The following is a 24,969-nucleotide window of genomic DNA, read 5'->3' on the forward strand; positions in this document are numbered from 1 at the left end:
TGGCATTGGAAGGGCAAAAACACTGTGCCATGTTTACAAAGTGGTGTAATGATTGCATTGCCCACTTTGCAACCCCTTGCGCGCCATTATACCTGCGCCATAATGCATGCAAGGGGGGCGTTCACCCATTGGGCGGCATTTTTTAATGCCTGCTAAGTGCAGACATTAAAAAAAAACGCTCCTATTGTGTTCAATGGGCCTTTGGGTGCTTTGCAGTCCCCCGACTACCGCCGTGGTGCGCTGTATTTTAATATGGCGCACACATGGTGCCGTTAGGGGATGCTAAGGGGTGCAAGAAAAGTGGTGCTGCAGTAGGTGCAGCACCACTTTTCATAAATCTGGGCCATAGTGCTTTACAAAACACAACAACATCATTATATTTTGGGTGCATGCTTTCCTGTAAAATGCATGGCTGCCTTGATCCCATTTCTTAGCATCATAAGAAGCCCTCAAAACTCCGGTGTCATACCTCACCCACCTCCTCCAATTTCTGGTGATCCAAAGTGCATATTGTTGTTCCAAATATCTTACTGACTGACCAAACTGCCCTGGATGTTCATCTCATTGAATAAAGCGTGTAGCCAGCCTAAATACTCCTCCTTCCTCCATTACTTTGGACTCTCCACCAGCTAGTGCACATTGACAGGGCCCTTGCACTCATGCATACCACCGTCTATTAAGTCAGAGGAGGAAAGGTCTGTGTTGATAAATGTTGGCATTGCGATATCATGTAATAATGGGCACCAAAACATGTGTGTGATACTTTATTTCAGGCAGAACATGGCACCTTGTTCTTTGTAGAATCTAATTTGAAAAGTATTGTGAAAGTGAGAAGCTGTGATAAACAGTAATTTGTGTATCAACAATAATTTTATATTGATCAAATAAACTGAAAAAACACTGATTACATTTTTCTCAGTGTGCTTAATTATAGATGCTATTGTATTTACCTAGATCAATACTACACCAACAAAGGAGTTATCTGGATTTGTGTCAATACCGTAACTTGCTTGTAAAGCTAATCAGGCAACTGCATGACTTCACCAAAACATAGGGCAGAAGATTAGGATGGGTAAGCACTGGATGGGGTAGGTGCTGATGAGTAGCTGTTGGACTTGGCTATTTCTGCAGCGTCACCCCCAAACGTTTTGCCTTCACTTCTTCTAATTTTTGCTGAATTCATTTTTGCTGGCCTTCGGACTCTGCAGACTTTACCACTCTTAACTAGTGCTAACATGCTTGTGCTCTCTCCTCTAAACATGGTAACACTGGCTCATACCCAAATGACATATTTTATTTACGTATCAGTTCCTAATAAAGTTGTACTACATGTACCCAGGGTATGTAAATTAAATGCTACTAGTGGGCCTGCAGCACTAAGTGTACCACCCACTTGAAATAGTCTTTTAAACATGTCGCAGGCCTGCCATTATTGTAGTCTGTGTGTGCATTTTAAACTCACATTTCGACCTGGCAAAATAAACCTTTTGCCAGGCCCAAACCTTCCTTTTTAATACATATAAGTCATCCCTAGGGTGGGCCCTAAACAGTCCAGAGGGCAAGGTGCAATGTACAAAAAGTTTTTTGAGATGTACCTTTAGGATTAACATGTCCTGGTAATGAAAAACTCTTAAATTCCCTTTTCACCACTGCAGGGCCTGCAATAGGATAATATTGGGGTTACCTTAGCACATTTAAAAAGCTCTACTTTCCCAATGGGAACAGGAAATCAGTTCATGTTTTAGTGTCTTTGGAATTGTAATGAAATATCCTATCTTATGGTAAAGTCGGACTTGGAATTATAATTTTGAAAATGCCACTTTAGAAAGTTGGCATTTTCCTGCCTTAGCCATTTGTTGTCTGCAGCCTGACTCTAGGCCACAATACTGGGTGTAGCTGACTGTTGGGTTTTGTGTATTTCTCCTAGAAAACTACACACAATAGAGAGATTAGGTGTGCCTAGATGGGCCATCACTGGCAGGATGGGAGGGCAGAGCTGGGCACAGCCCTAATTACACTTGAGTAGGCCGTGTCCTGTCTCCACACAAAGGACTGCACACCCCCTGTAGTTGGTCTGGAGCCAGAGCAGGGAAGGCAGGAAGCCGGTGGACTTAAAAATAACCCTTTAGAAGCTTCTCCTACTTCAAAGGAAGAACCAGGTATAAATATTGGAACTCAGACACTAACGTTTCAGTACATGTCTGGACATGGGGCTTCTCTGCCTGGAAGAAGGACTGCTGTTCTTCTCAAAGAACAGCCCCTTTAATGGACTGCCACCCTGCTGGACTATGGCCTGTTGGAATGCTGCTTTGTTTGATTGCTGGCCTCAGAGCAATAGCAACATAACAGGCTCCCAACCACCTTTACCAGCATCCAGATAGAGCTGGACCAGGATGCTGACCCCATGTGGTGCCCTTCAGCTTCTGGACCCTTGGTGTGACCTCAGAGAGGCTGAATTGAAGGTTTTACGCTCTTTACGTCCACAAATCGGCCAATTAGAGCCGAAGCCTTGTCACTTGCCCAGCCCACCAATGCAAAGTTCCATCTGCCGAACTCTTTGAGCTGCAGCATCGAGTGCTAATGGGCAGCATCATTGCAAAGCACCAGCATACCCACTTGCAATGCAATAGGAACTTCATGGTACAGCGACTCGTGTCCACGATGCCAGGCCTACTCTTTGCACTACATTGACCATCTGTGACACCTCCCTGCTCCTTGTGGCATCCTCCTCCACAAATGGAACCCTTTGCGCTGGACTGAGATAGTAACTTTTAAGCAGGACCAAACTGGTCCCTGTGTCCAACCCACGCTTCATCATGGTCAGCCTGAACCTGTGACTTTCTCCCAGCCTCGCACAACCAGATAGCTGAGAGAGGCATTTTGGGCTTTTTGGAGCTATTTTCACTTAAATCCTTAGAATTACATATCTCTGGATCTACTGACTGGATGTTTGTCGTTTTGGTCTTGCCTTATTTATTAAAATATACTCCATTTGCATCACACTGCAGGTCTAGAGGGCTTCATGCAGTGGGACAGGATAGGCATCACTCACCTCTGGGATGCCAGGGGGGTTCCAACATGCAGGCATTTCAAGAACTGGAAGAGCATTATCAGCTCTCCTCTACCCAATTTCTTAAGTACCTGCAGCTGCCTGTCGGCCAACATTGCCCACAATACACAGGTTCTGGAATTAAGTCCCCTTTAGGCTAAACTGTTGATGGGGAAATTACACACAGGGACTATCTCCTTGATCAATCACTCCTTAATTTTCAACTACCCTGACCATTTCTGCAGGAAGTGGGAGGCCTTGGTGGAAGAGCTTGAGGATGTGGATTGGCATGAAGCTAGGTTGTCCCCCATCCCAGGAACTGGAAATTTATACTCACCTCCAGCTGGTCCAGATTAATTACTTGCACCCTGCATACTTACCCCCACCTCCATCTCCGTCGAGCTGATAGGACCACTCAGGCCAAGTGTGCCAGGTGTTTTCTGCCAGACATAGATTTTGTCCATGTAGTTGGGCCTGCTTGGGGCTGACTTCCTTTTGGGAGGGGATTGAAAGGGAGCTTTCACAAATTCTGAGCAGTCAGCTCGCCCCCACTCCTAGGGTTCCATTGTTGGGATTGTTGGAGGATGTGGGTGGGCAGAGGATGGAAGGCATTTTTATTGGATTAGCTATATTGGTGGTCAAGCGGGACATTGCTAGTAAATGGAGGCCCAGGTTTGCTCCCGTAAAGATGAGGAGATATGGGGCAAGTGGTAGGCGTACCGTGGCCTAGATGTGGGTATTGACTGAATATAAATTGTGTCTTTTTAACATGCTCTACAGGCTCATTGGAATGTGGTCTTGTTTTGTTGTACAAACATCAATGAAATTTGGTTAACAAAAATGTACTATACATTTCTAATTTGGTGTAGAATCCTTTTTGTGTGGTGTTTGCATTTTATTACTTATTTAAGTGTCACACACAAACTTTACACTTTATCTCTAATTTAAGCCTGATCGCCCTGTGCCAATCTACCATAGGGTTGAGAATAGGTTAACTTAGGGTTGCTTGTGACTTTACCCTGACAAATATTGTGGTTACCGCCTGCGTAGGGATTCACCCTCCCACAACCTGTAATCCAGTTTCTTAAAGGAGCCATTTGTTGAACAGCAGATGCAAATTGACAAAGATGAACAGAGGAGCTACATATTTAAGTTCTTCTGGATGCTATTTCAATAACCAAGATGTATTGTTGGAACTGTGTGGGGCACCAAGGTTATGATAAAGGATGTAGAATCTAGTCAAGACTGAAGTGCACATGCACAGTTCTAATGGATTGAACATTAAACTGAAGGGAATGATTAATTAAGGAACTGGTGTGCATTTGTAGAGCTCTGCGTGTTTTGGGAGTTTAATAATAGCAGGAAGGTCAATGACTGTGGTGCCTTATAGAATTATGTTGGGTAAAGTGCTAACATAGCAGGGCATTCAAGTCACAGTTATATGGAACATTGGCACAACAAATTTGGATCCTAGTATTGTAATAGCATGCAATGTTATAACTCAGGACGAGTTGTGTAAGAATTTTAGAAGCACTTTTGTGAGGCTCTACTGTTGTTTTAGCACCTTTTCAAGCCTGGATCCAGGCTCAGTTGAAGAGCTGCTTGAGAGTGAATATGGGAATAGCTCAGGTCAGTTTTGCTAAAATGTTCTAGACACTAGGGCGGTATTAAAGTGGGTCGCTCCCATCTGGACTGAGGCTTGTAGCATTCATATTGTGCCTTTGAATAGTCTTGCACTGGCCACTCAATATCACACCTGGACTAAGGTGAACTGGCAGAATTATTTATTTGGAGATAGTGTTATTTAAAACTGCTGACCCACCGAGCCAGCTGCGACAGAGATCTCCACAGACCATCCTAACTTGTAAACCCCAAAGAAGTGCAGCAATTTGCATAGCCTGCCTTCCTTTCAAGTGGAAAAAGTGAAACTTATGCCATGGAGTTTCCTTTTCATCTGTAATGGTGCCCCGCAGACCTATCCAGAGGGTTTTCATCAACTAGTCGTCTGAGTTTTGTCCACCATTAGAATAAGATGTTTTCTGGAAACAGCAGAGGACATGGCCATGCACCCCCTGATAACACAGACTCCAGTCTCAAAGTGAAAAGTAAACCCTGAACTACAGAAGCAAAATTCCCTACTGGCAGGTTGTGTGTTGTACAAATGGGTATAACATATCACACACACAGAGGAAAAAATTACCTAGTGATAAGGTTGCTGATCTTTTTAGTCTATTGGCTGCCTAACTTGACTACAATATTTTAGCCTTGGCAAATCAAGTTATCTCTCTCCTGGATCTCTTGTTTCCTCATATGCTACATCTACATATAAATCTATCTCTACGTTCAACAAAGAACATACATTTGCAATGTGATAGGTCTCATATTTTCTTGAGTTAGAGCTATTAGCATTGTAAATTCAGAGCAGGACCTTTCTTGCCATATAAATTACCCAACCGTGCCACATAATTTTGTCTTTACCTGCCATGTTCTGGTGGTCACTGGTTGCTACTGACTTCAGAAATCACAAGCCCTTGAGGAGACACGAGAAGATGACTACACTACCTCGAGTTGTGTAAACGTCTGAACAGAAATTGGAAAACAAGGCTGGAAATGTATTTTTCTTTTTATGTTAACAGAATGAAAACTCTTGCAAGCATTTTTTTCTCCTATTTCAACAAAGCTCTAATGAAGTTAAGAAAAGAAGACCAGCCTGAGAAGATTTAAGGAGATAAGCAATGCCCTCTCTGTGGATGTTTCTGAGGTCTGGCAATGAGGGGGCCTGGAGAGAGAGACTCGAGATGAGGCTCTGCATGTTTCACATCATTGCTTCTAGTATTAGTTACATTATACCAGAAAGGGCATATTGTGGCTTTTGTGAGCAGTGAGCTAAATGTTTAGGCACTGGGTGTTTCTTTTGTAAAATAAGCTCAGAGCCAGAGGTAAACAAGGACAGCACTGGAATAAAGCCAAAACAAATGTCAGCAACATGGGAGGAGGTGGGAGGAACAAAATGCTGCAATAAAATGTACGCATCTACCAGCCTCAAACACCCACAGTGAAAGGGGAGCACCAAAAAAATAAAAATAGTCTGTCACAGCAACAGCTAAAGAAACCAAAATGGAATTATACAGTAGTTGGTCACTGCCCTGAAATAGAAAAAGGAGGGAGAAAAAGGCAGAACTGACCATTAGCAAGCATTAAGTTTTAAAGGACATTGCAACCAATAAATGAAATTGCATAAAGCCATAAGAAGCATACTAAGAGTATACACAAGGTTGAATGCTTACGCTCAACCTAAAAACAACTCATGCTCCTTCTCTGGAAACGCTACCAAAATGTGGAACCCTCTACCACGGAAGACACGCACCAACCTCTCTTCTGCCACCTTCAAGAAGAGTGGTCAATCTTTACTGATTGAAAAATACCTAACAAACTGATCCTGGTATTTGTGCCTCAAATACAGATCTTGTTTTCCCTCCTATGATTGACAAACTCTTTTGCTTTCCAGTGACTACTTGTATATTATCTCTAATATCAATGACAGGAAAGTCTCTGCTAGAATTCTGTCTCTGATACTTAGTCACCCCCTCACATATTGTGAGCACAATGCATGTACACCTGGGTGAGAATAAAAAGGTACAAGTATGAAAGCTGTGCACCAGTTTTCAAGCCCAATTAATGTTCCTAAAACAGCATCACTGCAGTTTGAAGAATTAAAGAGAGGGCAGTATGCACCAATCCATGTTATCATCCGAGCTATATGTGGCCTCAAATCATGAAGTCCTGCCTTCTGCCTCCTAACCCCCCACTCTTCCAGAGCTGTCATGTTACTGAGGACCTTCCACGAGTAGCTCATCCATTCCAGATATTTTTCTTTGAATTCCGGCACTTGTAGTTCTGGTTTAGCAACACGATCAAAAGTACTACAAATCTCAGAAAGCAAAGAAAGTCACAGAAGGGCAGATTAACCAAGGTTTTGTGTCAGAGTTGTGTTACTTTGTGGTGCAGCCCTGACACAAAATCTTTTCCGGGATTTACTAAGCCCTGCTAAACCATTTTGCATGGGTTTGCATGGTTTACTAAATACAAAGTAATGCAAGGCAGCAAATAGCGTAGGTAAGGTGTTTCATGGGTTGAGCATTGGTGTTCCCATGTATCCAGCCATAGATTTGGGTGCATTTCCAGATTTACCAGAGCTGGTAAACCTGGGAATGATTCAACATGCTATGCCTTCCCCTGTGAGGCATAACAAGGAGAAAAATGTTTATTTCTCCTTGTTACTTCCTCTTTCCTCATGTGCTGCATTATGTAGAAAGAGGAATATGCCTTCAAGGATTGTTTTTGTGCAGGAAGGTCCCCTTTCCTGGACAAAAACAATATTGTATGTAACACAGGCTCCTTTATACTTTGGTGAAATAGTGCCCATGTTGGCACTAGACAGCACACTGCCAGCGCAAGGAGAGAGTAGAAATGCTCCATATCTGATGTAAATATGAAGCATTTCTTCTCCTTCCTTTCACGAAACACAGCGCAGCAGCTTTGCTTGCTGCCTGCCAGTGTGAAACTAACTGTGAAAGCTACTCATGCATCCAACTAAGAAACATGAGAGTTCTGCTGAGAAAACACCCTTCTCACATCATGTTGTGTGTTCTAACATCAAAGCGCTCACATATGCTATCTCGGCTGACAGTATAGGCTTTTCAAAAAGAAACTTCTAATCCCTTTAGTCTGTGGCCTGCAGCTCAATCCCTGGACCCTGCAAGAACTCAGACTGCTATCAACTTCTCCTTTATCTCCCCAAAACCTTTCAAAGTCTTGGAGGTGGTTAATTTTGTATAGTAATAAGTGCTGTTACCTAAACTTTTTCTCAGAAACCAATGCTTCTGAATGTTTGAGTTGCCATATACCAAGGCTGTCTAAACTTGATTCGGCCCCATGCCTCCATCGCCCACTACCATACACACCTAGGGGCTCATCTATGAGAACTGATGCATCGCTGTGGTAAGGCAGCAATGTGTCAGAATGGGTTCCGCTGTGGTATGATATTTTTAAACGCCATGGATGCACCATATTTACGGTACAGCGCATCATGTTGTAAGGCCCCAAGGTGCTTAAAAAAATGATGCATCAGTGGGACTGATGCCGCAAAGAAATGTGACGTATGTACAGCCAAAGAGATGTTAAACTGCTTTGCGGTTCACAAAGCAAGGCTTACATGCCATGAATCACCTTTGCATCACAATGGAGTGTGTCATGCATCAAAAAGTTCTTAAAACATTATGCATTGGAAACAAAGTATATTCCTACACCTCAAAAGGGAGAGATGGAGCAAGCAGTAGGGGGCAGCAGGGCAACCACAACAACCCCAGCCAAGATGTCCAGGCAGAACCCCAGGGGAAAAGGAAGAATAATTTTAGTGAGGAGGAGAATGAAATACTGATAACAGAGGTTAAAGAGAATGAACATAAACTCTTTGTCACCTGAAAATTGCTGTTAGAGAGGAAAGAAGCCATTGGGTAGTCCGTAGTGGAGAAGAGCAACAGTGTAGGGCAAACTAAAAGGAGAGCCCCAGAGTACCACAAGCTCTGGCATGATTATATGCATAGGACCAAGGAGAAACTGGCCAATAACCTGAGGGCAGCCATGCGGACCAGAGGAGGACCTAAGGAGCTGGACCCATTAGAGGAGCAAGTGGCATCAATCATCCAAGAAGAGTTGATGGCAGGAGAGGAAGGACAGGACAGTGCTGACTTTGAGGATCAGCAAGACCAACTGGGTAAGGGTCAACAATGGCCAATATGCAAAACAAGTCGTGCTCTGCAGTGCGGCAAGCTACATTTCTGTGCTGCAAGCTACATTTCTGTGCTGCACTGAGCTGTGTGCAAGGGGGAGAGTGTGAATCACTCACATTTTCAGCCATATGTTACATAAATTATAGTTATACTGCCCAGTTACATGTTGTACAGCCCAGTCCAGCTCCTTCACATTTGTCCATTCCAAGTGTGATGTGCAACACCAGTCCTGGTTCACCTTTGTATACAGGGACTTGGAGTGAAATGTATAACATGAGTGACCAGGACTAAAAGTTCCACAATATAAAGCAAACTGGTACAGCACATCATACATGTACACTTGAACCCTCCCCTATCTGACTGTGACAATGCAGGCCTCCTTGCATCATGGACTAGTGTTACTTTCTTGGGCCCATGTAGACACACCTGGAATGTAAAGCAATGGATTAGAATGGGGTTGCTTGAGAAATAACTTCTCACCTGAGAGTGGGTTCAGATGTAGTCTATGTGATGTATTTCATGTATGATCATGCGAAGAGACACATATACAGTCACTAGCATGAAACTACATTGCACACAGATTTCATGATTTGAAGAGTGAGAGCACATAGGTGTAGGCTGCTATGGCAGAGATTGCCCGACCTCCTGTCATTTACAAATGTATGGGGGATGGTAGTGAATGCAAGTGATGCACACCAGAGGACCATGACTTTTTTTTTAAGAATAGCTGGTGTGTGAGCCTAGTGGGCCCCTGAAAGTACAGTGCAATGAAGGTGTGATTGAGCATATTGAAGTGGCACTGGGCCTAAATGGGGAGGCAGTGCATAGCAAGGAGATGAGTTGTGACATGTGTGCTACAAGGTAGCCTGAGTGCTATTCGCACACTGCTGTGTCTGATAGTGTCACAATTGTGTTGCAGGTGTGAAGGGATACCATAGAAAAGGACATTGTTGTACTACATCCTACATGGAATGTGGACCCAGGGAAAGAAGTAGCACATGTGAGATCCGGGAAAAGACATGTCTGACTATGCCACATATGTCAAAGCAGGACTATGTGAAAAAGGGAATAGGGAACTGACAGGATAAGATAGCTTTCCCTGATGATGGACAGGTTTCAGGGTTGGATGGATGGTGAGGTGTTTGGGCCTCATTGTCTGGCCAGCCCGGGAAGGTACATATTACAGAATATCATGACTGCTAGCATGTGGGGTACAGATTAATTCACAGCTCTCAGATATAGGCAGCCATGTCAGCCTATTCCACATGGTAACTTATATTGGTGGTGTTAGTGTCACACAAGAGTCAATATATGATTGGGGTGCCATCAGTTTGTGACAGTAAGTTGAGTCCCTGGGTCTAAATGGAGATTGTCAGAGGAGTCATGTACTGATAAGAGTCATGTACCGATAAAAGTGAGAGAGCTGAGTTCAGAGATGTGTGATACTCTGTAGATAACCAACTCTGATAATGATTAAATGGGAGCAGCGTTAGTGGTTGCAGATTTCCTAGTTTGACTGGACCTATCCCCTCAGAGTTGGTACACAGTGCCTACTGTTCTGAACTATGGAGTCAACTGTGTATGTAATGAATTTACATAAGTATACACAAATGGGTAAATCCATGGTAAGTACATGCCCTTACACATTCCTGCATTGTAGCAAGGTTGCTAGCTGTGTAGATGTGTGTGGATGCTTGTTAAATTTGAGTTCTTGGCCATATGAATGCCCAATGTGCAATAAAGACAATACACCATGGTAGACTGGTGTGGTGAACGGTGTGTAAGGCAGACTACAGGTTCAAATCAAATACAAGACCAAACCTACATCACTTTCCCACAAGCTGTGGGTTGAGTAGAGGCTAGAGAGAATGCAGGCACCTGAGTGGCTTGGTGTAATGAGCACAGTAGTTGGGCAAGTAAGTGAATCTCTAATCAGTATAGCCATCTTGAAAAAGAAAGCTAATCCCCAAGACAGATGTGGACCTTACCTCAACTTACCCTCACAGGCAGAGCAGGCCAGCAAGCTGAGTAACTGTGTTGCTGTTGGACCTGGCTTTTTGACAGGGTCATCCCCAAACTTTTTGCCTCCTTCCTCCTATTTTTTTCTGACCTGTTGTTGTTGCCTTTTGAACTCTGGGCACTTTACCACTGCTACCAGTGCTAAAGTGCATATGCTCTCTGTGTAAATTGTACTGTTGATTCATGATTGGCTATTTAATTTACTTGTAAGACCCTAGTAGAGTGCACTATATGTGCCTAGGGCCTGTAGATTAAATGCTACTAGTGAGCCTGCAGCACTGGTTGTACCACCCACTTCAGTAGTCCCTTACCCTTGCCTCAGGGCTGCCATTGCAAGGCCTGTGTGTGCAGTTTCACTGCCACTTCGACTTGGCATTTAAAAGTACTTGCCAAGCCTAAAACTCCCCTTTTTCTACATATAAGTCACCCCTAATGTGTGCCCTAGGTAACCCCTAGAGCAGGGTGCTGTGAGGGTAAAAAGCAGGACATGTACCTGTATAGTTTATATGTCCTGGTAGTGTAAAACGCCTAAATTCGTCTTTACACTACTGTGAGGCCTGCTCCCTTCATAGGCTAACATTGGGGCTACCCTAATACATTGTTGAAGTGGCAGCTGCTGATCAGAAAGGAGCAGGAAAGTCATATTTAGTATGGCCAGAATGGTAATATAAAATCCTGCTGACTGGTGAAGTCGGATTTAATATTACTATTCTAGAAATGCCACTTTTAGAAAGTGAGCATTTCTTTGCACTTAAATCTTTCTGTGCCTTGCAATCCACGTCTGGCTAGGTTTAGTTGACAGCTCCTTGTGCATTCACTCAGACACACCACAAACACAGGGTACTCAGCCTCACTTGCATACATCTGCATTATGAATGGGTCTTCCTGGGCTGGGAGGGTGGAGGGCCTGCCCTCACACAAAGGACTGCCACACCCCCTACTGGGACCCTGGCAGACAGGATTGAACTGAAAGGGGACCTGGTGCATTTCTTAGCCTCTCTTTGAAGTCACCCCCACTTCAAAGGCACAATTTAGTATAAAACAGGGCCTCTGCCCTACCTCATCATACACTTGCTGGAGAAGAAACCTGAACCAGAACCTGCATCCTGCCAAGAAGAACTGCCTGGCTGCTCAAAGGACTCACCTGTCTGCTTTCTCCAAAGGACTGCTGCCTTGCTGTTGGCCTGCTGCCTTGCTGAACTCTTGCCTGGCTACAAAAGTGCTCTCCAAGGGCTTGGATAGAGCTTGCCTCCTGTTCCCTGAAGTTTCAGGACCAAAAAGACTTCTCTTTTTCATTTGGACTCCTCGTGCACTGAAAATTTCGACGCACAGCTTGCTCCGCGGTGAGAAATTCACCGCACGCCAATCCAGAAAGACGCTGCTCGACGCGACGCCTGCGGTGCGACCGGAACTTTGACGCACGGCCTCGCATGGACAACGCCGCCTGACTTCCAGAGGGGAAATCGACATGACGCCTGCCGTGAGAAAGAAAATTCCATGCACAGCCTCCCGTAACAACATGCAGCCGGATAACAAGCCGAGGAATCCATGAACAGACCCTGGGACATCTGGCAATCCCGCGATCCATAGAAGGACATGGACGCACACACCATTTTTCCACGCATCTCCTCTTCATGCGGCCCTCTGAGGCGATTTTCCACTCCAAACCAGGTACTTTGTGCTTGAAAGAGACTTTGTTTACTTTTTAAAGACTTAAGACACTTCATATCACTTTTTAGTGATATCTTTACAAATTCATATTGCATCTTTGATCACTTTGACCTGCAAATACCCAGATAAATATTATATATTTTTCTAAACACTGTGTGGTGTATTTTTGTGGTGCTAGATTGTGTTATTGTATGATTTATTGCACAAACGCTTTACACATTGCCTTCTAAGTTAATCCTGACTGCTCGTGCCAAGCTACCAGAGGGTGGGCACAGGATAATTTGGATTGTGTGTGACTTACCCTGACTAGAGTGAGGGTTCTTTCTTGGACAGAGGGTAACCTGACTGCCAACCAAAAGCCCCATTTCTAACAGTTGCAATGGGTAGTATGACACGAAAAGTTACCCTTGTCACACAGTGTTCGTGTTATCAATGGAAATATATTGCACTACAGTGCAACTTGGCCTCATTTCCTACAAGTAACATATGTCCCACACATCTATGTTGGACTGAAGGTGAATAAGACTAAGGTCTGTATGTCAGCAAGATTATTCCTGTCAACATCTAGTATACATTGCCAATAACATATGTATATTTCATTGCAGAGGGAGAAACAACACCTCCTCACTTGCTGCCTGTCCTGGATGACTTAACTGTTGCCAATGGAATCCTGCCCCTATGGACAATGACACCATTCAGCAACTCCTAGACTCCATTGGAACACCTTCTCCAGCCTTGGCAAGGGGTGGCAGTGTTGCTGGATCTCCAGAGGAATGGCCTACCACAGGACATTCCCTATCTTCCAGCCCAAGCCCAGTTCTGGACTCCAAGGACCTCCTAGTTGTCTTCCAATGGTGAGCAGTAGGAGTCCAGCAACAGTTGGTAGATGAGCTGTGGGCGTGGATAGAGACCATTGCAGGAACCGTAGAGGGAGTCCATAGGTGCCTTAGACCCAATAAGGACACCTTTGGGTCAATCAAAGGCACCTACCCTTCACTCCATAGAATGTAACAGTCCCTGGCTGACATTGCTGGTATCATGAAGAAGAGGAAACAGCCCTGCCAATGTGACACCAGTGAGGTCGCCACACAGGTGGGGGCCATACACTCCATCCTCAACTCTATGGAGTGCAGCAGGGCTTCCATAGCGATGCTGTTGCCTTGTTGACAAGCCATCAGGCCCTTGTCAGCACTGTGCTGCCTTCCTTGCTGGCACAGGCAAATGCTGCCAGGGGCAGGGAAGCCACGTCTTCAGACCCTGGTGTGTGTGTGCTTCAGATGCCTCCTGCACAAACACCACTGCCCTGAGGGGAGGCACAACACACATCAGACTAGGAAGATGTGGACTTCACCAATTTCCAACAGTAAACTTCCCACTAACATTCTTCTGTGCCTCTTGGCCAGTTTCACACTGGACCTGTGTTTATCATCATGCCACATTCTTTGTCACCTGGTACTGTCCCATTTTTGTATTCCTACCTATTGATATGATCCATTTGTGGACTGCTGTTGAGGCCTACCTTCCCTAATAGCAATTTGGACCTCCTACCTACTGGAATTTTCCCCATCTCAACGTCTCATTACATGTATTCAGTATGGACTCTGGACATTCTGTGGTACTGAACAATGTTCGGCTTGTTGCCCCAAGAAATGCCAATTTGTCAATGCCTTTGTACAAACATGTAAAAAAAAAACACTCTCATGATCTGGAATGGGTAATCTGGAGGGACAAAACCATGCACACTATAAATGCAACATCTCGTACACACACATTGCAACAGTAGATGACTCTCTGTGTTGGGCTGTGCATCAATTCACTTGAAGAGGACCACTCACATTGCCTAAAGAATGGTGAAGAGTCCTCAAGTGGCTCAAGTGTGAGGTAGACTGACTCTTGTTCATAGCCTTCCAAAAAATAACACATACCTACATACACTGCAGGGAATAGCTACATCATGTACTGAACTCACCCTAAGAAATGATTACAACTCTTAAGCATGAAATGATTACAAAGTTGTGAAAGTAGTAAGAATATTTATGTAATAAAATACTATCCTAAACAAATAAAACTCTGTATCCAACACTAACTTACACTGTCTAAACTAAGCTTAAAAAACATTAACCTACCTATCCTACACTAATTTAAACAATCTATTCTTAGCCACCCTACATTAACACTACTTTAGATTAAATTAACTTATTTTAATTTATCCTATTCATCTAACACAAATGACTTAATTAGACATCAACTCCTCACATCCCTTTACACAAATACACTGGCACAATACTAACATCAACTAAATATAAACTGCCATCAAAGCGTCAAAGTAAGCTTTATTGTTCTATTAGTTAAAATCATTACAATATATATCAAATGCAACAGAAAAGGCATGCTATTATAGCTTGTCTACAGGAACGCACACCTGCTTACTACACAGATTTAAGGTGGATGTGCAGAGGCCCTTAACCATGGTGCTGCTTGCCTATTAATAGGGAGGATGCCTAGGCGTTGACATAAAGATACCTATACATGTTAACCTAAAAAAAAATATATATATACATTTTTTTTTAAATGTTTTTTTTGTTATCATATCCTAAACATCAACCCCCCCACCACGAAAAGCCTCATAAAAATACTAAAATATCTAAATACACTTATTTATAAAAAATCTCTAAAAAGAGAAAACCTACCTACACTAAACCTATCCTAAACACTAACAAATTCTACGCCTAACTAACTATTAAAATATTACCAAATAAACCCCCAAAAAACAACATAGTCTAAAACGAAATTCACATGAGTTGGGAGATCTGCACTAGGACCTCCTCAATTGAGTCCTGAAGTCTGCTCAGACTGGCCTGCTTTCTGTTGATTTTGCCAAGCCTCCTCATAATTTGTTTAAGATCCTGCAGGATGAAGTATTTAAATAGGGATCCACTCCTCTTCCTGGCCCCACTGGCCCTTGTGGTTGTTGTCTGTGTCACTGAGGCTGTAGCCAGTGGAACCTGGTGTGTGGGGGCCTGTCGCTGGCTTTCACCCTCCGTGGTTGGTGTTGTTAAGGTGGGGTTGGCTGCTGATGATTGTGTTTTTTGAGGGACATTCCATGACCCCACAGACCTGCCACATGTGTAGTACCTCTCCATTTTTCTATCACCCTTCACAATATGTTTGATGTGGCGGTATTGGTCCTTCTGCATTTCAAATGTATTGACATCTTCTCCTGCCATGTTATCTAGGATGGTAGTGGAAAAACTTTTTTAATACAAGCTGTACATGTACATGATGTGTGTGAAAATAGGCTGACATTATAACATAATCATATGTGACAGACCAACCAACTCACGAAACAGATGGATATATGCACAATATACTGTCACTACATGAGCATCTTCAACTTGAGCAAGGAAAACAGAGTCTGCTGCCATCTCTGTATGTACACTTTAGGGAAATATGGTCACAATGAGATTACACCATATCAAACCAAACAATGATTCACAGTCATGATGATGTTTAGATTTTATATTGGACACATGGTCCAAAATCTGTAATTGGGTTGACAAATTGCATCATGCAAGTGGGCAGAGACTTTTACATACACATAAGTGAAAGTGGATAAGGTGATATAATTCAGGTAATGTGCCTCTATGTTGCATACCCCATCTGAAGTCATACCAGGCCGCACGTGTTGCTGACTTCATTTACTCAGTGTCGGGTAGCCCATATATGGATATGTATTTGTGACTTATCTCCAAAAAGACATGACTGGGATACCTTTTAATTAGGTACTCTCAAGGAAATGTTCAGAATTGTGACTTGTGGTTGACACATGTAGATCAAAACATACTGATTAATATTTAAACATGTTTCAGTACACACATCATCCCATGCCTGCATTTGGCTGCAGGCATCAAGATTTAGACAATGCTTCTCAGTAGTGTGTGTGTGCATGCTGGAGCACACACCTGACCAAGTACTTTGTTGAATATAATGCAGGCACCCTGACACCATGACTCTGAGGGAGGCTCATGTAGGCTTGAGGATGGCTTACAACAGCCATGCCTCATGATAGTCCAAGAAATCGAAGAACTAGGTAGCCACATGATGATGTACAAACACATGAACAGACACACATAGCCATGTCATTTGTTGTCTGTCATGGATCATTTCAATGTTTAAAGATTTTTTTCCTTCTCAAAAACTAATATTGCAAATATCAAAATCAAAATAGGTTAGTTTGTGATGGCTACAGTGCTGACACTAGCATACATTTTCTAACAAATCTGGATTTTGTTTGGCATGCTGCTGCAAGGACAGCTATGCTGTCTACAAATAAACAAGATGTAACACAGCATGTATGTTTGACCACCCTTGTGGTCAGTCAAACAGATTATTTAACTAGAGAGATCAGAAGTATGAAGCATTTTTGAGCTGAGTATGCTGCATGTTAAGGGAACACATGTGGCATATTCACACACTGTGTGACTCTGATAGCATCATAACTACCTGTCTGCTGGACATATGCTTAGGAGCAAAGATTACAATGTGCTACTACATACGTTAAAACATAATTGTATAGCTAAGTGCCATTTTTTGTATGAGCTAATGTGCTTCTGTTGAACATATGCAGATTCTGCACCAGGTGATGGTTAGTGTGCCCAGAGCCACATGACTATAGATGTGTATACATTAACAAAAATGTTAACATGCTTACATCCTGTGTGCCTACTTACCTACACCCTATAATCACAATGGAAATCGTCATTCTTCATTCACAATTAATTTATGGGCAGGTTCTGTTGTGTTTCACACATTTACAAGAAATTGATGGTAGGTGATCATTACCTCCCAAAACACATCAGAATGTTACGTTACTTAGATCACACACAGGCTGAACATTTCTACTTACATGTACTTATGACACTTACCAGTAGCTGTGAGGTCATGGAAAGAATCCACCTCTCACCGGGTGAATGGTCTATCTTCTCCTAGAACACATGATTTGGAACATAGAATTTTAAACACACCTTTAACGTATGCTTGCAGGTACATCCTATACACTATGCTTTCCCAGTATTTCAGATTTACATAACAACTAAGAGAAACATTACTGATTATGGCGAGTTTATTGGATGCAGCTTGTCAGCATGCAGGGCAGAACTGGCTGGATGTAGTTCATATGTATTAATCATCACATGCCTGAAGCATGCATCAGGTATGTGATGTATTTAGTTGTGCTGGGCAGCATCATATCAGACTCCATTGTACCATGACACCTGAATGATAAGATTAACCCTCGAAACAACTAAGTGGTGTAATGGCAGAACTGGACAGGCACACACTGTATGTTAAATTAGTGATGGCAGATAAAAGTTTACTGGCACTGGTGGATACAGTGCTAACTACAGTAAATTATTTGACCTTTCAACTTTGGTCAAGGTTGCATGCCCTCTTAGCATGTATGATGTATTTGTGTTGCCCTGAAATAAATACAGTTCTGCCACTGTATGCATTTATGAGGCAGATTAATCTGTGTATATGTGTAGCACAACTCTGCACACAGGGAAGATTGTACATATATCGCCTTTGGACATAGATCGACTGCTTCACCATCAACAGTTGCTGCTATGGGAATTAGGAAACATACCCTGTGCATTCATGTATGTCACATAAGGAAAAGCTCATGATTCCATGCATATACATTTAGAACTGACACCCAGTAACCATTGCCACAGTGTGGCAATGGAGCAATTTACACTGTGCTTGCTTATCATTAGCTGAATGTAGGAAATCTGAGCCAGGGAAAGGCCCAAATGTTTGTGAATTTGGCACAGAGAAGTGCAGAAAGTCAGTTAGCTGCACCGCTCTGTGTCAAAGTAAAAGGGCAGGAATGTGCAATAGCGATAGCACCTTGTGTCCCCATAGGTGATAAGTTGTGCTTTACAAGTGTTTGATTGATTGATGGTATATGGCACATTCCCGTTCTTCCCCCATGGACTGGTGCCATTTCAGGAGCCTAGCTCCAACTCAGCAACCCTTGCACCATGGTGCAAGAGTGTCAACGTTGCCTGCAGGATTGTTTTTTTGCAGGAAGGGGTACCTTCCTGTACAAAAACAATCTTGGGAGCGTTTTCCTTTTTCTATGTGTGTTGCAGAATGCAGCACATGTAGAAAGAGGTAAAAACAAGGAGGATTAAAAATATTTCTCCTCACTGCGCCTCCGCTGGGAAGGTGTAAGGTTTTGATACATTACCAGGTTTACATGGCCTTGTAAATTTGGTCATGCATAAAAATCCATGGGTGTTGCAGAGGTTCATATATCTACGAGGCCATTCTAAGCTAGGCAAAATGGCTTTGCCTTGACTCATAGATGTGGTTGAGAGATTTGTCCACCACTACATCATTAAAAGTGATGTAACGATCATACAAGCTTTTCATAAATATGCCCCAAAGTTCCCTTTCATTCTGTCCCTGATATCCTCACATTTTGATATACATCTTGGATATTGCAATAAGTAAAAAAATTGCTAGAAAAATGGTGACAGTCCATGTTTATGTTTTGCATTATTGAAATAGCCACATCACAAATATCAGAAGGAACAAACATACATACCTACAGGTCTGACAATCTCCAGTCCAAGTAGATCTATTAGACTGACCTACCCTTCCACCACGTCAGCCAGCCTATGCTTCATCTGTCTGAAGGTCTGAGCTATCTCAAAGGTTTTCTGGTTGTGCCAGCGCACATGCTCCCACTGATCTTTTATATCTTTTGCAGGGTATCTCTGGATCACCCTACTCCCAGCTGCCACCATCCTGGGCAGGTAGTGCATGACAAACCAGATGAGTCTTCCCAACACTGGCTCACTGAAGTTTTTTACCCTCCCCCACATGTCCCTATTCCTCCTACCGACGTGATACAAAAAAAAAAGCCTAACAACTAGACTACCCCTACAAGAAAATACCCCATAAAGACAGACTCCCAACAAAGCAGTGACAATAACTAGACAAAACTAGACAAAAGGACAAAAAGGTATGACAAAGACACAATATAGACACGGAGCACACACACACACACACACACACACAAGACCAAACAACTACCAATCTCACAGCCACTCTCGTATACCTCAAGCACCCAGCACAGATTAACAGACTAAAAGAAAGTGAAAATAACTTCACACTTTCTAGTATGCGGCCTGCCACACCCTTTGTGTCATTTGCTGGGTGAATTTCTGACTTTTTTTCAACAAATGGGCCATTTTTTCTGATGCATTACTATTGACATTGCCATTGTATGATGAATGCACAGAGCATTGCCAGTTGTGCTGTTTTACACATGAATTGGCCTCGATGCACTGCTTACAACCAGTGCAACTGGTGCAAGGCACCAAGCAACAGGGATTTTGTGTGGTTTCTGACCCATGTTACTGGCTTAATTTGTGGGTTCTAATGTAGGTGATTGCAAAAAAACAAGAAAGCATAGCTTGTACACATTTCCATTGGTCCTAGAGTATTAGCAGACAAGGTAAGAGGTTAGTTATGTGTGACATTTCACTGGTCATAGTGTGCTTATGTGTAATATAATACCTTCTTACATGTGATATTTTGAGTCACAATTTATGTGAGGGTAAGGACTTAATATTGTATTGAGACATTTACAGAATTATCTTCCTTTTGTGGTTTGATTTAGGCTTGGAGAACTTCAATAGCTGTGGTGATGCTGCTGTTATGTAGTGTTAACGTTACTATATCCAATGTTGAATGGTACTTGGCACAGCTGTGGACTGGGTTGGAACCACTTGACAGGTCTGTGTGACAGTGGTCGGTGTACAGGTGGTGATTCTTACTAGGTGTAATTTGTTCATGACTCTCTAACTTCATGACTGTTGTGCCGGCACATGGCCTGTGGCTTGAGTCTGGGTTCAATGAGCACAAGTACATTCCTCTTCACCCAGCCTGGGGAATAGCAGGCAACATGGTAGAAAAGCAGTGCTGGAATCATGAGCATTCTGATCACACTTAAGTTGTCAGAGTCATTACCAGGATACACAGTTAAATTGACCCCTCAGTCATATGTGAAGAATGCTCCTGGGACCTCTGTGAACCCTATTGTATTTCCTATTCTGCCCAATATTTTTAATCATTTAATCTGTCAGAAATCCTGCCATAAGATTTGGATGAAGCACACCCTTAGGGAAGGCAAGAGACAGTCTGGCTCACCCATACTATAGTGTATGTGCCACCCAGGTTGCGGAACAACTTCATCTTTAATGTAATGAAAAAAATATGTTCTATTTGCAATTTGGCACATGTGATAGTCAGGCAGCCACTTATTATCAGACAAAGCTAGACAAGATCCGCCATGTAATGTGGCGGTAAAGACATGTCTGCACTCAGGTCTATCTGTCTGAACCAATATATGTGGGGCTTGCACAATGCCCCATGGCAGATGTGCTACGGATATGTATTCACATATTGTTAGAGCCAAACAAAGGCCAGCTGGTTTAGGCCTGAAAAGTGTCATTAATAATGAATGACACAATGGATTGGGAACCACTGCATTGGCTCTCTCTGCACCAGTGATAGGCTCTTTGAACGTTGTAAGGGGGTATCCGTGCACACCTGATAGTTACATTTGCATTCTGAAACCAAACAAACAAGGGACAGGGGCAAATATGCTAGTAAGTAATACATTCCCAGGAGTGACATCAGAAGGATTTGGGCCTACAAATCTCGTAGGCACTTCTTTTCTTTATAAGAGCTGCATTCTGCATCACACATAGATGGTGAAATTTGACTCACATGATATTATGGTTAGAAATAATATGCCTCTTCATGCACACATACATTCCTGCATGTGATATCTGCATCCCTGATCCATGGTGCAAGTGTGTCTGTGTAGGCCCTAGGCAGCCAAAACAGCAGTGGCACAAGGGATAAGGCCTGCTTGTTTGGTACTCAGTCAGGTACAGTACATTACTTGCAATGTCCTTTCCATACTCTGTGATGTAGGGAGAATATCTATGCTGCACTGTGTGGCTATGCACATTCTATGCCTCTCTGTTTACTATCACAGGACATTAGGGCAACTCTACTGTGATCCACGTGTCAGACATAAATAAACATTATGACGCGCAGCACACACACTCAGTCAGCTTACAATGTTTGGATCAATATTCCCTTGGAGCTGTGCTTAAGTGTCAGAAAGTGAACACATTCTTGCAGCACACACACTCCCAGAATGTACACACTGTTGCACATTGCAAGATCTCTTTTTTTTAGGTTTTGCACAGGCACTTGCTCTACACATGGTGTTACCATGCACATTTGCACTTGTACACTCAGGGCAGTGGCACACTACTCTAGCCATGCAGCAGTAAGTGTTTATCATATTTCCTCCATCAAACCATGTTCAATGAATATGTGTGTGTGTATGCAACCATATGGCTTTGATAGACCTTTAACATGGACATATCACACTCCTGACATCTGTATTATTCAGGTGCTGTGATGTTTGCTAAACACATCTCCTTTATCATTCTTCTCTGGGTAATTACTCACAATGCAAAGTCGCCTGCTGTTATTGTTGTGCTACAGTACTTTGACTCTCATCACATGACTGTACAAGATCTATGAGATGTGTGTAATGACAACTGTGGCCTAAAGAGGTGTATATGTCAATTCGGCCCAGAATTTAGCAACATGTGTACTGTTTTGAGGTTCCCCAGACATGCATATGCATTCTGTAACAAGAAAAGTTAATCTTTTAGACAGCATACTCTGCCTTTGTCCATGACAACTGTCACTCATGATCTGTGAAGGTATGTTGTACAACATTAGCTCCAAAGTGTTGCCATTGTGCATGATACCACATTGGAGAGACACACTACATTGAGAGGGTTGTCTCAGGAATGGACATATTGGGCTGTTTCTTTTCCAAAACGCATTGACTGTCATCTGAAGCACACTTTGCTGCTGCAGAATACAGCAAGACTGGTAGCTGTGCAGCACTGCACTGCACTGCACTGCTCAAGTGCATGATGACAGAAATTATAATTTTGGATGTGGATATGTGGCATGCCTGTACTGTTCCTTTAATGCAGTTTAATTCATCACATTGCATTTCTGTATAGGTGGACAGATTAAGGCAAGACTTGGCCCCATGTTGGTCAACAGGTCTGACGACATGGTTGTTACATGTTGAGGCATAATTCAAGTTGAGGAGATGCGATTGACTTGAGCTTTACAATGACTGTGACATAAAGTTACCAACACAAATAATGAGTACAAGCATTTAATTATATTTTGCACAATTCATTTCATATCTTGTATTTTATCTATCCAGTAAAAATAAATGTATACAAAGAAATTTTGCACAATATGGTTGCGTCACAGCCCACCAGCCATTGTGTGCTGTATCTCTCCTCCATCATCATCCTCCTTCATTGGTTCATGCACCTTATGAACAACGGCCCATGGGACATTTGTCTGTACACATGTTGTGTAGAATGGGCACATACAAGAAGGATCTTGCACACTATAGAGGAAGAGTAGATCAATCTCCCCCCTGAAATGTCCAGGCATCAGAACCGGGGCTTCAGCACATAGAATGTGCGTTCCACAATGCTCCTGTCTTGGACAGTGTCTGTTTGTACTGCCTCTATGGCTTAGTCTGGGGATGTGCAAATGGGGTCATGACCCATGTTTGCAGACCATATCCTTGGTCAGTTGAAAAATAAATAAATAATACTGTCAATGATTATTCAAATTGTTACAGACACATTCCAGTCCATTTGTGTCATGAGTACTGAATGATTCATTCACATTTCTTACAGTATTTGACATTATGGCCCTCATTAGAACCCTGGCGGTCGGTAATAAAGTGGCGGTAATACCGCCGGCCTGCGGTAAAAAAAATGGAATTATGACCATGGCGAAACCGCTCAGACAGACAGCCACTTTAACACACCGACCGCCACGGCGGTAGCAACAAGCACCATGACAGTAACCACCAACAGCCAGGCGGGAGACAATGTACCGCCCACATTATTATGACAGGCCTATCCGCCAACTTTTCCGGGGCAGTACCAATGACATCAAAAGCACAGCGGAAACAGAACACAGAAGTCAAAGGACTCACCTCTGGAGACTCAGGGAGCAACCACGACGCCATGCAGCCCAACTTGCACATATTTCCCATGCTCACCTACCTTTTCCTGCATTACGAACACCAACGCCGGCAAAGAAGACCACAGTGAGTACGTCCGCCTAGCACACAAGGGAGGGGGGGACGAAAAAGATAGTGACACACACACAAACGCAACATGCAACACCCCCACCCCCAACACCATACACACAACCAGATGCAGTAACATTACATATCCACCCCGTACACCTCAGGAATAATGCAAGGACAAAATGATTTGAAGAAAGTGAGTGTAATACGATAAAATAACATTAATAAGTTCATCAAAATACAAACGTATATACATATTTACAAATGTAGGGACACTGCCCAGTCCTCAATGTCCGTGGGCCACAGGGCCACAACACATAGGCCAAGGCCCCACCTCACTCCTGCAACAACACAGAGAGAACACAGCAGGGGCATCAGGTTGAAAATACACAGGCACCTCAGTGGGATGGGGAATGAGGGGGCACCTCAGCCGGAAGATGGTGCAACACCACTGGTCCTGGAGGGTGTTACATGCCCATCACGCTGTCCTGGGGGCTGCAAGTCCACAGTCTCTCAAGTGGTTGGTTTGCACACTGCTTGGTCCTGGGGAGTGCAAAGCCACAGTCTCTCTAGAGGGTGGTTTGCCCACTGCTTGGTCCTTGGGAGTGCAAGGCCATAGTCTCTCTAGTGGGAGGTTTTCCCACTGCTTGGTCTTGGGGAGTGGAATGCCACAGTCTCTCTAGTGAGTGGTTTGCCCACTGCTTGGTCCTGGGGAGTGCAATACCACAGTCTCTCTAGTGGATGGCTTCTTCCATTGTTTCTGGAGGGGGACTTGTGCCCAGTGTGCTTCATCCTGGGAAGGATGGGGTGAGTGGATGGCTTCTTCCACTGGTTCTGGAGGGGGCCTTGTGCAGCAGCAGCTGTCGACACTACCGTGACCATGGACTGGGTGGCTGAGGTGCTCGGCTGCGTTCTGACCACCCTGGCCCGACAAGAAAGATGGGGGGAGTGGTAGGGAAGAGGTCAAGGGTGGAGAGGAAAAGCTTCTTGGGGACATTGGGGTGGGAAGAGGGTGAGGGTTTGGGAGTGGAGGAAGGGGAAGTGGTTGTAGGAGGTGTCTGTCTGCTGTGTTTGGGTGCATGGGCTGGATGCTGTTGTGCGGTGGATGGCTGTTGGGTGTCTGAGTGCTTGCGTTAGTGTACTTTGGGAGGAGGGTGCACAGACACAGTGGGAGAGGACACAAGGGACGTGTGCATGGATGT

The sequence above is a fragment of the Pleurodeles waltl genome, chromosome 3_1 (genome assembly GCF_031143425.1).
Source record: "Pleurodeles waltl isolate 20211129_DDA chromosome 3_1, aPleWal1.hap1.20221129, whole genome shotgun sequence".
Lineage (NCBI taxonomy): Eukaryota > Metazoa > Chordata > Amphibia > Caudata > Salamandridae > Pleurodeles > Pleurodeles waltl.